This window comes from Lissotriton vulgaris, chromosome 4_1 (genome assembly GCF_964263255.1).
Source record: "Lissotriton vulgaris chromosome 4_1, aLisVul1.2, whole genome shotgun sequence".
NCBI classification, from domain to species: domain Eukaryota; kingdom Metazoa; phylum Chordata; class Amphibia; order Caudata; family Salamandridae; genus Lissotriton; species Lissotriton vulgaris.
The window spans coordinates 1,245,672,928-1,245,691,221 of NC_141691.1; positions in this window are offsets into that span (position 1 = coordinate 1,245,672,928).

Consider the following 18,294-nt stretch of genomic DNA (forward strand, 5'->3'; position numbering starts at 1 on the left):
AACTCTGGCCGACTATTCATTATCCAGGCACCAACGCTCATCATAACTCCTCCAATGCCACTGTGCACATTCCGCTGATTTCTGCTGTGGTTTTACATCGTTCTTGCATCTGTTAATAGGTCAAAACCACACATGGCCGAGGTCTGCCCGGTGGAGCTGTCACTTCAGGCAGCCATTCCACAGTGCGCCCTCTAGCGCCCCCTTCTGAGAAACAAACTTAATAATAGAGCCGCTAGTTGCAGCTTTAAAGGAATACCAGATCATAACAGGAGAAGCAATCGGCGTAGAGTTGAAGGAAAAGAATTCGGAAGCAAAAGAGGTGAATTTGGTTGTAAAATTAGGATCAGATAATAAAGTATTATTGAAATGCCATCTACGTGCATGAGGAGTAAAAGGTAACAAATCAAAATCAATCTAAACTGGAGCATGGTCAGATATTAAAATGGATCCAATTTCGGAATGAGAAACTAGTTGAAATAAAGATTTGCTGAAGAAAAGACAATCTATTCGGGATTGTAAGTGGTGTGAAAGGGAGTAAAAGCTATATTCTCAAGTATCAGGGTTACATAGTCTCCAAATATCAACTAGGGATTTGCTTTGTATGGTGGAAGTAAATGGAGAATGCATTTTAGTGTTGGAAAATCTAACACAAGAATGCCTATCTAATACAGGGTCAAAAACCTGATTACAATCACCACCAAAAAATAATATATTTGTTGTCCAATAAAAGGACTTTCTCAGAGATGTGGGTCCAAAAAACATCAATAGTGACTGGTGCGTAAAGGTTAAAAAGGACTAAAGGTATCTGATTGAAAAGAAGTTTGACTATTATCCAACGACCTTCCGAATCACATTCCTGATTAGTGACCGATCCCTGGTATTTTTTATGACATAGAATTGAGACTCCATTTTTCTTACGTAGAGCTTGGGAAGAAAAACCAGTGCCTACCCAACATCATTTCAAATTCCACGCTTCAACATCAGATAAATGTGTCTCTTGAATTATTGCTATATCCCCCTTAATATAGCCAAATGGGTTAATACCGGTTGTCTTTTTATAGGGTTATGTATTCCCTTAATCAATTTAAACTGAACATTTATTATGCATACAATAAGAAAACTAAAATTTGTAATCAGTGAATGATAAAAAGTAGAGCGAAAATGCAACCAGTTAAATGTAACTTGAACAATTATGCAAACAATAAGAAAACTAAATTCATTAATGAAAGAATGATAGAAATTAGAATAACAAGGAATGAAATAGAGAGTACAGATCAGAAAAAGAAAAGAGCAAGAAATGAAGGGTATAAAAAGGAAAAAGGAAAAAGAAAGAAAGAGAAAAAGAAAAGAAAAGAAAAGAAAAAATCAGGAAGGAGGAAAGAACAAGGAAGGAGAAAACACTGAACAGGAATACAAAACAAATCAGACGACCATTGATGCATAAAAATGTCAAAAAGACATACCACAAACATACAATGGGGCTGGGGATGGAGGAACCACATAGGGGAAGGTAGCACACCGGACAAAATATTCCCAGAGGGCGCAGCAAAGGAGAATCAGCCTCCGGGCTAATAATAAAGGGGTCATAAATCAAGGGGTCACAAAACCGCACCTGAGAAAGAAAAAAGGAAAAACATTAGGAGGGTATCTCAGAACATAATAAACATTCCAGAAAGGGATAAAATACAAACAACGGCAACATTACCAGGAAGGGGAAAAATACAAACAACAGCAAACATGACTGGAACAGTCAAGACAATTATAACTGAGGAGTCTCCATGGAGTAATCTCTGCAGGAGTTCCGGAAATTTTGAAGAAGCGCAGAATCTTCATAATTCGTCGTTTTATTATTATAAGTCACTTTGAAGAAACAAGGGTGAAACAGTTCATAACGTGCATTTAAGGTACGTAGAGCAGGTCTCATATCCAGAAATTGTTTCCGACGATCAGCTTAGCTTTCATGTAGTCTTGAGAGACAAGGATATTTGAACCGTTCCAAATAAATCTTCCCTTCTGTTTGGCAGCCTGGACAACTTTATTCAGATCCATGTATTTTAGAAAATACAAGATGACACCCCTATGTTTTGCTGAAGAGGAGGAAAGGTTAGATGAGCGAGAAAGTTGACCTAAGCAATGAACCTGCTGAATGTTCAATGAAGGAGAGCTTGGAAGACCAATAGGTGTTGGCAGGTAGGATTGAAAGAAGGATATAGGATTAGGGCCTTCAAGACCTTCTGCAAGACCATAATATGTTAGGTTATTGCATCTATTTCGGTTTTCCAAATTTTCAATCTGGTGTTTAAGGTGTTGTATTTCTCTACGCAACCTGGATCTTGGGCTGATACCACCTGCACTGATGTCATTCTTCTCTCTAGGTCCGCAACCTGTTGTTCTGTATGAGACCAGTTATCTTCAAGAGGCTGAAGGCGAGCATTAGTTTCGGCCATGTATGGTTTTAGCGAACGTATTTCCTCAAGTAAAATCTCCATGGAAATGGAAGAAAAATTGGTGGGGGAAGAAGGATTTATCTTCACTTGTTTTCATTATGCAGAGGAGAGTATCTTCGAGTTAGGTTAGAGCTTGAACGAGACGTAGCAGAAGAAGAGCTTTTCATTCTAACAAAGTCATTAGAATTACCATCTATATGTTCCTGTATCACACTAAAAGGATGATTGTCCTCCAACAATGCGCAATTAGAAATAAATTGTTGTGTATTACTGCGATTAGAGCGAGCCATCATCACAGAAAATATGTGTTAGAAAAATACCTGGTGGGTGGGTCCAGACTCAGAGATAGTGTCCAAGAGAATATTGAGTAATGTTGAGTAGAGTTTGAAAAAACTACTAGTACATGCCAGAAGTAAACATACTCTTCTAATAAAGTCAATAGCTAAGAGAAACAAGGAACATTTTAGTGATTAACCCTTTCCATGCTCATGACGAGCTCAGCTCGTCATGAGGCACAGTGGAGCTGTGCTTATGACGAGCTGATCTTGTCATGAACAATGGGGTTCGACGAGGCTCAGCACAGGAGGGGAAAACCCTTAGCAGCCAAGGTGTTAAGTACCAGTGCGCATCTTCGAAAAAAACTTATGTGCTCATTCAAGAAACCAAATTGGTGTTTGGGATTTACAGTTCATTTCATTTCTGAGGGGACATGAAGAGTCGATCCAGGAAAGCCACTTAATGACTTAAATTATCCATAAAAGCTGAAGAGTTAAAGGTAGAAGAAAAACGGCTGTTAAAATGCCAATTAGCATGTAAAAATGCTTGAATAACACACCTCAGGGCAGAACATGAGGCAGATAATCGTCGGGAATTATGGGGAGCGGCAGAAGCACAAAATGGCGGACACAACCCTAAAACGAGCTGCGATCGATAACGGACCCAAGAAAACACTCTGCGCGCTCACGCAGATGTCACTGCACTGCTCCTGTTCTATGTAGAAGAGGTTCCGCTGCATGGGAAAGTTGTTTCGGGAACCCGATATCGACATTGGGAGACCAGAGGAGGCCCGTCACTCTATGCTCTCTCGGAGCTCCTCAGAGCGGCAGCCATTCCCTCAGGCTCCTAAGTCACGGCCCCCCACCTCATGCCTCTTTAATCTGCTACAAACACAACCTGCACATTTACTTCTCTGTAGCAAGTTCCTTCTTCCCCCATTTGTGATGGATTTTCCATCTTTCTATTCCTCATGCCTTCTTTTTTTCTCTTTTGCTCTCGGTCAATGGCTGATGGTGAAAAACAAATGCTGAACTTCAAACAACACGGCTCAATATAAGCACTAAGGGGTTTATTTTTTAGAGACTTGCTCCAACGGAGCATCACTTTTTTGGATGTTCTGGTGGTGCAAGCCTCTCGATTATATCTATGAGGCAACAAAAAACGACCCTGTGTGGCTTTGCATAGCCGCATAGATATTGAGCAAGACAAAGCAGTGCAAGTCGCTGCCTTGCCTTACTCTGCATCAAGGATGCATTCCATGGGCCTTGAATACTCAATTGTGTATTCCCTTTGTTTTCTCCATAGGTCTGTGCTAGACAGTTCCTTATTGTTTGGTTTCTTTTGTAGGCAAACAAACACCATTACAACATCTCACTGTCAGTTTCATTAAGAAGTGGCCATTTCTATTTATTAGGTTTTTTAATTTGTAACTCATGTTTGTAAAGTTGGTTACACAGGTTATTCTTTTGTTTTCTTTTCTACCCACAATTTTTTCTTCAAGGAAAATGTTGCTGTTATAGTAGTTTTCGAGTTTATATGCTCTCTTTATTAATTGTTTTGGGTACCCTTAATCCAACAATTTTTCTTGCAATATTTTTGCATGGATTTCAAATTTCTCTCTATTTGTTCAGTTCTGGAGCACGGAGAAATTTTGTCCTTAATAAGGTGGTGAAAAAATATTCTGTTGTCCACGGAAAAGCCACATCAACAGTTTTGTATTTTTAACTAATAAGAAGTAATTTTTTTGTATTAGTTGTTCAATGTTGTACATTATGCAATGGGCATTTCTAGGAATTGACACTCTGTTAGATGATTAAGGACTACAATTAGTTCCTTTTTTAACTTGTGGTTTCAAACACATAAGAATTACTGCTAATTGTTTTATGATAATTAACAAGAGTACACATAGATTTCGTGCATAATACTGTGTTTGTAAGGACTCACAATATATAATGTTTATACATGTCAGAAATGTAGGTGTTCTGTTCCGGTAGATGTCCACTCGCTTTTAAAACTGAGTGCCACTCTTTATTCTTTCAAGGCACATAAAAGGGAACACCAACCTTATTCTAATTATTTACTACCCTGTCCCTCTTGTCAGGTAAGGGTGACCCACCGATATTTTTGGATTATTTTATTTCTTCAATACAATAAAGGGAAGAGCGGAGAGAAGTGGTGGAGATGCAGACGCTGGACAATGCTATAATTTCTAATTGCGCTTTTGCGAATGGAGGGGAATTTTTCCCAAGATTAGAGGCTTCTATTATGCTTCTTTAGTCTTGTTTTTTTTAGATTGCAGCCGTCAAGAACTTAAAGCACTACAAGTTCCATGAGACTTAGAGAATGCTAGCCAATGGGAAAATAAAAGACAGTATGTATCACAACCAGTAGAATGACCTTAACATGTATCACCCCTCTACTTGACTGTGAACAGCCCTCTTTTCTTGTGTGCGAAGTTAATGATAATCAGAGAACATGAGTAATATCGATAACACAATACAAAACACGTAAGCACATGTAAACAGTTCTTTGCAAAAGTCCATGAGTCTGAAACCCACAGTAGAAATTGAAGAACTTGCCAGCAAGGAGCCAGAAGGTGCTGAAACATCTTTATGAAGAAGGTGGTAACGCTGGAGCTGTCAGGGTGTGAACAGAAAACACCAGATTAATGAAGGGTTGAAACAGGATAATACTCACTCCCATATTTTTAATACAATTAAGAATTTCCTTTATAAATTTCTAGGAAAATCTACATTTTGTGCAAAACGGAAGGCTTCTGTTCTGCTTGTTCAAAGCATGTTAATTACAATAAAAGATGTAGTATGAACAGGTTTACAATAAACATGTGGAAAACATTGGGGCATATTACCAAGCAATAGCTATAATTATCGCTATTGCTTGGTTAGAGACAAAAATTTACCGCTGAGCTGCAGCGATTTTTACCGCAAATAAACCTTGGTATTACCAAGGTTTAACGCAAATGCGATAAAAATCGTTGCAAAGCATGAATATCGCTGAAAAGTCAGCGATATTCATGCATTACCGAGCTAATGCTCTTAGCCATGTTATCCACCTCCCATTGGATAACATGGCTAAGAACTGCTCAGGGCAGGTGTTAGCTTTTGGAGATATTCGCGCTTAGCGCGAATATCTCCAAAAGTTGGTAATAGGAGATAGCGATGTTAGCGACTGTTTTCAGTCGCTAACATCTTGGCACGCCCACTTTGCATGTCATTAGTGATAAATATCACTGACATGCAAAGTGGGGCCCAAGATGGTCACTATCTCCTACTCGCTGTCGCTAACTGGTGTTAGCGACAGCTAGGAAATAGGGAGATAATTTTATCTCCGCTTTCTTGGCTTTTAAAGCCAAAAAAGCGGAGATAAACCACCTTGATAATATGCCCCATTATCATTTGACCAATCAGCTGATCTCAGAATGTCTTCTAGATGGGAACCTGCGCAGAAAGTTTTGGAAGCCATGGCTCCTCTGGAATGGAATAGTGTGCACCAAAAATGGAAGTTTTGATGCCTGCCTAAGACATCACCCACTTGACCCAAGCGAGCCAGGGTAGGAGAGAAAACAGGTTTGTCGGGTTTTCTAAATGAGATGAGGAGTTGGGAGTGCAAGAATGTTCTGCAAACAGATGTTTTGTGTTCCTACACTTCATGGCATTGTCCTACATACAGTTTGGGTTTATCAGGAAAAAAACAGGAAAGTTATTCAAAAGTTTAAGTTACCTTTGTAAATTTTACACATATTGTTTATCCATATCCTCTTTCATAGAATTTCATTATTTTTGAAGGTCCTGTGTTCTGTGGCTCTGTGGCTATGTGGCAACTGCCACCGTCTCCCCTTCTGCTCCAACTGGTTCCCCAAATTTAGGACTGGTTGGGGCAGTTTCAATATGAATAACCGTATTTCTCTCTTGATGCCTGGATGTGGGATCATTTTCTTATTATTTTAAACCCCTTGTTCTATGTGTAACAACTGAGAAATTGAAAGCACAAACTTATATAGCTATAATTGCTTTTCTTTTGTTACTAAATACATCCTTCAATGTTACACATTTATTGGTAAGTATATTTATGTTTCCAGTATCTTACCAAATATATCCCCATTGATTACATTTGATTAATGACATATATCTCATGCTACCTCACATTCTCTAAATCTATATCAACAAGTGCCTAATATTCACAACTTCCTCTCTGTAGTTTTGATCCAGCAGATCTATACCTTCTGTTTTTTTGTCATTTTTATTAACTTCTTTTAAATATACACTGATACTACTAGTTCTGTAAACATGGCTATTTGTTCTGTATAATTATATGGTAACAGCTTCAATGATGTAGCAGTACATGGTTTCAACAATACTTACTATTGACTATTGAACCGCCAGACCTCCCGAGGCTTCGCTGGGAGCAACAACGCTGCCAAGGCGCGGCACATCTTTACTTTTAAACAGTGCCTGGACACTTTTATTCACTTGCCTCATTGCTTCAGGGGCTGCGCTGAGGACATCGCGCACCCCTTGTCCTCTTGGGATTCCCTTGTCTGCCGCCGCCAGAGCGCCCCACGCTGAGCGTTCCCTCCCCCTCTGACGGGCAGGTCACGAGGGCGGGGACGGGCGTGGCGACCATCTTGGGCTGCTCTCTGGTTGGCGGGGCAGCTCCTCTGTCCCTCCCCCCCTGGCAATTTCTTCCCGTCGGGCGAGTCCCGCCCTAGCTCTATTGAACTGCCAGACCTCCCGAGGCTTCGCCGGGAGCAACAACGCTGCCGAGGCGCGGCGCATCTTTACTTTTAAACAGTGCCTGGACACTTTTATTCACTTGCCTCATTGCTTCAGGGGCTGCGCTGAGGACATCGTGCACCCCTTGTCCTCTTGGATTCCCTTGTCTGCCGCCGCCAGAGTGCCCTACGCTGAGCGTTCCCTCCCCCTCTGACGGGCAGGTCACAAGGGCGAGAACGGGCGTGGCGACCATCTTGGGCTGCTCTCTGGTTGGCGGGGCAGCTCCTCTGTCCCTCCCCCCCTGGCAATTTCTTCCCGTCGGGCGAGTCCCGCCCTAGCTCTATTGAACTGCCAGACCTCCCGAGGCTTCGCCGGGAGCAACAACGCTGCCGAGGCGCGGCGCATCTTTACTTTTAAACAGTGCCTGGACACTTTTATTCACTTGCCTCATTGCTTCAGGGGCTGCGCTGAGGACATCGCGCACCCCTTGTCCTCTTGGGATTCCCTTGTCTGCCGCCGCCAGAGCACCCCACGCTGAGCGTTCCCTCCCCCTCTGATGGTCAGGTCACGAGGGCGGGGACGGGCGTGGCGACCATCTTGGGCTGCTCTCTGGTTGGCGGGGCAGCTCCTCTGTCCCTCCCCCCCTGGCAATTTCTTCCCGTCGGGCGAGTCCCACCCTAGCTCTATTGAACTGCCAGGCCTCCCGAGGCTTCGCTGGGAGCAACAACGCTGCCGAGGCGCGGCGCATCTTTACTTTTAAACAGTGCCTGGATACTTTTTTTCACTTGCCTCATTGCTTCAGGGGCTGCGCTGAGGACATCGCGCACCCCTTGTCCTCCCATTCAGACCGTGTTGTGTCTCCACGCCCCACTCCTCCCTTGCCTGCGCTGGACACCGGATCTCCCCCCACTGGATCCTCATCACCCCCTCACACTGCTACTGCCTATCTCCTCAACACTCACTCGGCAGGCAAGCACCAACTTGAACTGTTTAACCTTCTTACCACAGACTCCCCAGATATTCTGTTCTTAACGGAAACTTGGTTTTCTGAGGCTTCTCTCCCCGACATTCTTGCCATCCTCCCCGACTCTTATTATGCCCTCCGGGCTGACCGCCCCGTGGGCAAGACCGGGGGGGGTGTCGCTATGATTGTTCGATCTACTATTCAATTCCAGCTTCTCTCCCAATCTTCTATAGCTGGGGTGGACTTTCTGGTCGCCCGCTCCTCTAATCTTTCCGCACCTCTCACTGTCGTCCTTGTCTATCGCCCTCCCCTGAGCATGCCCCTGTTCGTGGCCTCCCTGCAGGAACTCCTCGCTACGCTTGTAGTTAACAACTCCTCTGTTCTCCTGCTAGGTGACTTTAATTACTGGCCTGGCGACCCCAGGGAGGACTCAGCGTCCAAGGACTTCACTGCCACTCTCTTATGTCTCAACCTTAAGTCCCATGTACTGGTCCCTACCCACAATCTTGGACACATTCTGGACCAAGTCTGGTCATCCCAGGACATAGTTTCCCCCCCCAGCATCCTCCCTTGTACCTGGTCCGATCATTCTCTTATTTCCTTCACCATCAACATTGGTTCCCCTTACAAACCCCCTCGTCCCAAGAATGTTTTCTCACGCAGCTGGAACCGTGCTGACTTGTCTTCCCTCTCTCATTCCCTTGCCTCTTCTCCCCCCGACCTTACTGGCATTTCTCTTGACTCACAGGCCGCTGCAGTTGGCAACTGGCTATCTTCCGCATGCGATTTAGTAGCCCCCCTCAAGTTAGTCAAGTCCATTCGCCCTCATGAGGCTCACCGTTGGTTTAACTTGGAGCTCAAGATCCTCAAATTGGAACTTAGACACTCGGAGCGCCTTTGGCGCCGTAACTACTGCCCCGACCTCAAGGCCAAACACAAATCTCTTCTTAAAGAGTACAAGAAGGCCATTCTGGCCACAAAGACCAAGTATTTCTCCAAACAAGTAACTCTTTCGGCCAATAAATCCAAAGAAATCTTCTCCTTGGTCAACAATTTGGCCACCTCTGATCGTGCTTGCCCTCACTTTACTCCCTCCCAGGCTCTCTGCTCTTCGTTAAACAACTTCTTTATCGAGAAGATAGTTAAAATTAAATCCAACATTTCTGTTATTCCTTTTACTCCACTTCACTCTGTCCCCTCTGCGCCTAAATCTTCCTTTTCCTCTTTCCCGCCCCTTTCCTTGGACTCTTTCCTAGCTCTGCTCACTAAAACCAAGTCTGGCTCTCCCACTGATTGTGCCCCTGCCCGCATTCTTAAAACTCTCTTCTCTTCCTGTCCTGCTACCCCTCTTTCCCTCCTCAATGCCTCTCTTTCCACCGGATTGGTCCCTTCTTCATTTAAATCTGCTATTGTTTCCCCCATTCTTAAAAAACCTGGTCTTGATTCTTCTCTCCCTTCTAACTTCAGACCCATCTCTCTTCTTCCCTATCTTGCCAAAATTCTGGAACCTTACGTCACCTCCTGTCTCTCTGCTTACGTCGAACAGAACCAACTCCTTGCTTCTCACCAAGCAGGTTTCCGCTCGGGTCATTCGACCGAAACCGTGGTGCTAGCCGTCCTTGACGAGCTCAAAGCCAAGGCCGACGTCAACTCTCCCCAAGCTTTGATTCTCCTCGACTTGTCCGCTGCGTTTGACATGGTCGACCATAACATTCTTCTGGACCGTGTCAGCGCAGCGGGCATACGAGGCCCTGCCCTTTCTTGGATCACGTCCTTTCTGACAGGACGTTCTCAAGCTGTTCACCTCCCCGGCTTTTCCGCTCTCCCCCTCCCGGTGCCCTGTGGGGTTCCCCAAGGCTCCTCCCTTTCTCCCCTTCTTTTCAATCTTTACATCCATCCACTTATCTCTTCACTCCTTGAGCTGGGGGTCTCTGTGTATAACTACGCAAATGACCTCCAGCTCGTCTTTGATCTTTCTTCTTCTTCCCACTCCCTATCTTCCTTCCACTCCACCATGGTCTTTATTTCTGGATGGATGAGCGCCAACCACCTCAAGCTCAATCCAGATAAGACTGAGCTTGTCCTGACTGGCGGCTCATCCAGCCCTTGGTCCCCCGCCTTCTGGCCCCCTATTCTTGCCCCCCCCCACCCCGGTTCCCTCCGTCAAAACATTGGGCATCAAGGTCAGTCAGGACCTGTCCATGCATGGCCAGGTCAGTGCTGTGGTGTCCTCCTGCTTCCTCTCCCTCCGGATGATCCGGAAAATCTCCCGCTTCTTTTCTCTTGACTCTCTTAAAATCATTATTTCTGCCCTCATCACTTCCCGCCTTGATTATGGCAATAGCTTGTTCGCAGGCATTCCTGCCTACGAAACCCGCCGCCTTCAAGCTATCCAAAATCAGGCTGCCCGTCTCATCTTTCACTTGCCCAAAACCCATCACATCACTCCTGTCCTCAAATCCCTCCACTGGTTACCCATCCTGCAGAGATCTTTGTTCAAGCTAGGGTGCCTTGTTTATCGGGCCCTTGATCACTCTGCACCGGCTTTCATCAATTCTCTGATTTCCCTTCACACCCCTGCCCGCACTCTCCGCTCATCCTCTTCTGCCCTCCTCACTGTTCCCCGTTTCCACAAATCTCGCACTGGTGGAACTAGATTTTCTGTTCTTGCACCCCGGTTCTGGAACTCCCTTCCTCTCTCTATGCGTTCTATCCCTATTTTTTCACACTTCCGTAAAGCGTTCAAAACTTTTCTGTTTGCCCTGGCCTACCCCCGCTAAACCTCCTGGCCCTGTCTGTTCTGTTCTTTAGAGCTCTCAGCGCCAGGAAGCCGTTTTGGCCATCGTGCGCTCTACAAATAATTTCATTAATTCAATTTTTATTCATTCAGATATTAGGAGGCATCCTGCAAGCAGCAATTTAGCTATCTGCTTATAGTCCATAACGGTAGTCCATGACATTGATGGAACAAGGATTCTCACGAAAAGCGACTTGCTTGAATTCATGAACCTAGAATAACGTTAACTATGTAATCAACATGTTTGTCTTACTAATCTACCCCTTTTATATTGATATTGGGTTTCCGAGTGAAGCTCGCTTATGTGTTTACTAACCATAATACGCTTGCATTTAAAATGGCTGCTGCTACGCGGGATTTTCTACTGCGCATGTGTCTGTCATACCCACGTGACATGACGTACTCGCTTCTTTGGAGGGAAAACTGTTGCATCTACGCACTAGTGCTAATATGGTTGATCTGCGTTCTCACATGTGAGAAGCTTGCACTGGTGCTTTTGCTAAGCTGTTCTGCCTAATCATAATGCTATAGTTTATTATAAAGTTATGGGTATAGTGTAGAAATTCATGGTATACAGTGTATTCATTTATTCTGTGTTCTAAACTGTTTCTTTTCCATTTCATGTTACACTTTGAAAACTGGCCTGTCTCGTAACGCTGGCCTCCATCTTTGTTGAAACTGAGGCTGCGCGAAATTCTCAAGTCTCAAGAACAGTGACCTTTGGACTATTGCCAAGGAGCGACTGACTAGAAGATGCTCCTGGGAACTTACCCCAATGAACTCTAAATTAAAACATTGTAATCGTCAATACAACATCCATTGTAGGGGGAAATAAACCGTCATGAGAACCTGAAGTTTGATGAGCGGGAACGAAATTTGAATAGGAGACGGCAAAAGTCTAAAATTTAGGTGGTGTGATGACCTGTTCTCCTCCTTTGTCCAATCGAAATTGGGGATCATTACACTTGCAACATTGGGGGGTGGTACACTGACCTGGAGAACAGTAACTAGAGTAGGCTTAGCTAGTTAATTTGTCCGACTTGTCCAAATAGCTGACCTGTCACAGACCCAACGCATTCAATAGGTGACTAAGAGCAGAGGGCTGCGGAGCACTCTGTCGGGAGATTCGGTGACCCAATCGGGGTTTTGGGAAGTTGAAGTGCTGGCGAAGCACTTTGCTGGTGAATGCTGTAACCCAATCAAGGTTTTTGGCAGATTCCTTGCAGAGAGGGAGTAGCGCAGGATTTGCAACTGAACTGCGGGTGCTGGTCTTAACCTTTGGTGGTCTGGTCCTGATCCAAATCTGGGGATTTCTGTCCTGATTTCTGAACTGCACCTGCTGACCTACTGGCACTGCAACCTTTGGGGTACTTCTGTCCTTTTCAACTGACTTGTGGCCAGGGTTCGTCTTCACGCCATTCTAGGTAAATATAAATCTGTGTGGGTAGTTGTCAGTAGAAATTGCGTCCTTTTTTTTACCCTCCCCAATGTGCTAAAGCTTGGATTGCATGTGTTCCTTTTCTAACCCTCCCTTTGGTAAATTACAAATTCATGGTTTTGGTGTTCATTAGCGTGTTCCATTTCCTTACCCTCCTTTAGTTAAAATGCTAAACATTATTCATGATTGTATAGATGTTTCCTTTTCCTTACCCTCCCTTTAAAGTAATTAAACATGGTTAATTGATTAATAGTGTGTTCCATTTCTTACCTTCCCTATAGTTATAGGCTAAATAAGTTTTGGCATTGCATATTGTGTTCCTTTTTCCCAACTGTTGATAATTGCGAAACCTGTGTTGTTTTAGTATGTTCCTTATTCTTTACCCACCCTTAGAAAATTGTGCAAGTTGGTTTTAAAATAGCTTGTTCCTTGTTCTTACCTTCCCGTTATTCATTTTGCTAAATGATTGGCTTAATATATCTTTCGCATAGTTATACACTATTTCTGATTTTGATTATTGATAGTCTTATTGCTTTCAATCTGTGGATCATGACCTTTGATTATGATTATGATTAGATAAATAGTTTAAAACTTTCCCGAGTTTGTGGTTATTATATGAGTGCAAATGTTATTGGTTACCTAATTTTATCTAATTACCTGATCCAAGAGGTTACAGGTACCAGTGACAAGGATTGGTAAGTCAATGGTATAGGACCTAGTGGAATAAAAATAAACTGGTAGTAGAACGAAGGTTACCTGATTGAATAATCGTATAATTGAATTATGGGCCCAGGTGAGTATGGTAAATTTATAGTCGGGTGACCTGCGTGCTCTATCAGTATATTTCTTTGGTAGCGGAGTTATGGTTAGGGAATACTTAAATAAAGGTAGTTAGTTAGCTGGTTTCAAGAGTATGTTGATCGATCAAATGTGATACTATTTGAAATGTTTAGAAATGTTATTGATTCTATTGCTGCTATATGGAATTTTATGTATTAACCAAAATCGTTTGTACCTGTTATATGTTTTGTCTAGAATCCCAGAGGGCAGAACAGCGGGCGGTAAATGGATTGCCATATCGCAGTGAGTTCATTTACCTGTAGGAAGTTAGTGCATGGTTAGGTAAAACCGGAAGCACTATTTAGGGTTTTCTGTATGAATGTGTGAATAAATGAAAGCAAAGAGTTCGCTAGCAAAATCTTTGTCGTGATAACACCTAGTAAGGGTCACACGGAAGGAGTAGCAGGTTTGTCTGAGCTTGATTGATAGCAAAAGGGTTTGCTGGTGAAACTTTGGCCTCAGTATATATCCCGGAGTGGATGAGTCCAGAGGAGTAGCAGGTTCTCTAATGCTTGTGTGAAGGGTAGGCGGAAGGGATCTACTCATAGTATATGAAAAATAAACGGAAGGGATTTACTTGCAGTGAAATATATCTTTCCTTTCTAGTCTTTCCGGTACAGTGGCAAATGTTTTTACGTGTTGAATAATGAAATCTGCACTTTAAAATAAAGAATTGAGTTTTCGCATTACCTTGTGAAGCAGGGAGTCCGTTGCGGAGCTGCGCTGACGTAACTCAGAGCCGCACTGGTATTGACAGCGGGCATATAGCTGAGATAGCATTGTAAAGGAGGGGTGAGCACAGGAGCGTGGGAACTCGTCTCACGAGAAAGGCTGCGCACTCATTGGTTGAAATTATTTGAAACCGCATTGTTGATTGGTCAATAAAAGACGCACGAGTATTGGAAGCATTTAGTAAACAGTAATAAGTATTGTTATACGATTTGAATTCTTGCTAAATATATCTGGTATCCAAGTCATCCAGAAACTCAAACCAATCCAAGATACTTAGGGTTTGCTAGGGAACAGATGACAAGAGGCAGACCTTACAATATGTACGGAAGTTAGAGAAAAATGTCACTTGTTGACAGAGTTAAGAATTACTTTAAAAAAGACAAGCCAACTAAAACTAGAGAAGGGGTCATTATTCCACCACCGAATACTCCCGCATCATTTATGATGTTTGATAGGGATCACTGAAACAATGTTGATGGCAAAAATATAGAACTACAAAAATATCGAGTAAAAAATATAGAATGCCAAAATATCTACTTCCTATCTCCAAACAGGTAAGTACAAAAATATCGAATCAAAAATATTGTTGTAAAAAATATAGATAGTCAAAATATCGAATGTTTTAAATAGTTAAAAGTAATTTAAAATTAATGAAATAATAAATATAACTAACTTAAACGTACTTAAAATACTTAAATAACATAAAAAGTAATAAATAATTAATATAATTTTTTTTAATACATATATATATATATATATATATATAAACATAGTATTAATAAAAAATAAACAATATATTTACCATAGGATAGCGAGAGGGTTAAATTTACTAATACCATTCCAGTGAGTGCAACAGTAGAAAAAACATTGGATAGCGTAGCAGTAAAAATTACTATTCCCACTCCAGTGAGTGCAACAGTAGGGAAAGCGTTGGATAGCGTAGGGGTAAAAATTACTATCCCAACTCCAGTGAGTGCAACAGTAGGGAAAGCGTTGGATAGCGGAAGGATAAAAATGACTATTCCAACTCCAGAGAGTGCAACAGTAGGGAAAGCGTTGGATAGCGTAAGGGTAAACATTACTATTCCCATTCCAGAGAGTGCAACAGTAGGGAAACGTTGGATAGCGTAGGCATAACATTTACTATTCCCACTCCAGTGATTGCAACAGTAGGGAAAGCATTGGATACCGGGATGGTAAAAATGACTATTCCCACTCCAGAGAATGCAACAGTAGGGAAAGCGTTGGATTGCGTAGAGATAAAAAGTACTATTCCCACTCCAGAGAGTGCATCAGTAGGGAAAGTGCAGGATAGCGTAGGGGTAAAAATACTATTCCCACTCCAAAGAGTCCAACAGTAGGGAAAGTGTTGGATAGCATAGGGGTAAAAATTACTATTCCCACTCCAGTGAGTGCAACAGTAGGGAACACGTTGGATAGCAGGAGGGTAAAAACTACTATTCCCACTCTAGTGAGTGCAACAGTAGGGAACGTAAATACTTCATATATAAATAAATATAAAATAAATATTAATACCAATTACAAATTAATTAAAATAATTAACAAGTTTATATAATATATTAACTAATCAATTAAAAATACAAATACAAATTAATTATAAAAAATATTTACCTACTGATACAAATTATTTACCAATTAACAATAAATTAATTAACAAAGAAAAAATAAATAAAAATTAGATTACAAAAAAAAATTTTTAAAATTGAATTACTTACAATTAAATTACTTCCCACCCTATTCCCCTATAAACCCACAACCCACTACAGAAAATAAATTAATAAAATTAACATAATGCTCAATTAATAAATTAATTAAAATTAATTACCCATTATAATTACAAATAAATAAATTAACATATTTAATTATTTATAATTAAATAACTTCCCACCCTATTCCCCTATAAACCCAAAACCCGCTACAGAAAATAAATTACTAAAATTAACATATTTATCAATTAATCAAATAATTAAAATTATTTACCAATTATATGTTAATTAATTACCAATTAATAAATAATTAATAATTATTTCAAAATAAATAAATTAACATATTTAATTAATTATAACTAAATTACTTCCCACCCTATTGCCTTATGAACCAACTACCCGCTGCAGAAAATAAATTACAAAAATTAACATAATTATCAATTAAATGAAATTAATTACCAATTATATTTTAATTAATTAACAATTAATAATTAATTAACAATTAATTCAACAACAATTAATTCAAAATAAATACCAATAAATAAATTAACATATTATATTAATTATAATTAAATTTCTTTCCACCCTATTCCCCTATAAGCCCACAACCCGCTACAGAAGTATATTACGCAAAAATGAAATACCATAAAAAAAATAATTAATATAAATAATAAAATAAATATACACTTTTGAAACATATACTAACATAAAAACACTTTAAAAATTGATATTAATTTACTTACCTCAAATTCAATATTTTTGTAGTCTATATTCTGTCCATTCTATATTTTTGTAGTCTATATTCTGTCCATTCTATATTTTTGTTGTCTATATTATGTCCATTCTATATTTTTGATTCGATATTAATGCTATCCTATTCGATATTTTTGTAGTCTATATTCTGTCCAGTCGATATTGTGTCCATTCTATATTTTTTTATCGATATTATTGCAAATCGACATTAAAAACTCAATATTTTGAGTGTATACCATTTGATAGGGGTTACCACGCTTGTGTGTGGTTAGAGAACTTGCTGGAATACACTAAAGATGACAGTATTTTGGCATTTCCCTTAGAAGGCACATTTAATGGAAGAATTTTGTTCAATTTAAGGACTAGAATGAATTAACGCAGTATGAGGCACTAGAAGAATAGGAAATTGAGGCTTTTGAGAGAGACAGACCTAGAATTGACAAGGGATTGAGTAAATTCTACCCTAAAGTTCAAAGGGACTCCAAAGATAAGTAAATGAAACAATGGCGACAGAATATGCTAGTGGAAGGATTGTATCCTGTATTAACTTTAGAAGAGCCCACAGGAAGTAAAAGGACTGAAAAAAACCAAACATTTAATGACTAGTGGTGATTCAGACGATGATTATATGGAGGATTTATTAATGAAAAATCCACCACCTTATAATGAGGAACCAAGTACAGTAAATCCGAATGCCCCGTTCTTAAAACCTCCTTTAATTCCGCAACTGGTACATGAGACCTCCATTGAAAGGGTATTACAAGAAAGAGAAAGAGAAGCTTTAAATAAACAGAGAAGTGAAGTGAATTGACATTGGTAAATCTAAAGTATTGCAAAAACCATATCGAGCAGAATTCTCTGACAAGGATTTAGAAAACATGAATGTGTCAGGAAGAAAGGTGCAGATAAGAGAGCTGTTGACATTATTGCAAAAATGGGGAGATCTAGAGAAATGGAAAGCCAGATGGGCAAAGAAAAAGGAAGAGGTTTGAATAAAACAAATGACTTCAGAGTATGTTTTAAAAGAAGCAGAAAAAGGAGAAAAATTATGTCCCATGCGAGAGGTACCATGTGGAGACTTCGTAAAAAACCTGTAGAGTGGTACAGACAAGTCGAGAGATTTGTAAAGGTTTCAAAGTGTCTTTTGAAAGATTTAGATGGATTAATTGACATTGTAGTTCCAGCAGATTTATAGACAGAATGTAAAATTGCTGTTGATTGGCCTAGTGATGAGTACCCTAGAGACCCAAAGACAGGGGTGCCTTCTGAGGACGTAATGAAAAAATACAATCAGGTAATACTTTATCTTGAAGAAAAGGTGCCTGCAAAAGCAACACACTGGATGAAAATAGATAGAACCACACAGAATAAAGACGAGCCAGTGCATTCATATTATGAGCGATTATTACAAAAATTCAAGCAGTAAAGTGGATTAGACAACATTGACATGAAGGATATGACGCATTTTATTTACCGATTTGTGCTAGGATTAAGACCAGAAATTTCACAATGGATGAAAGACAATAACATTTGTTGGTAGGCTAAGCCCATAGACGAAGTCCTTAAATATGCTAAATACTGTGAAGA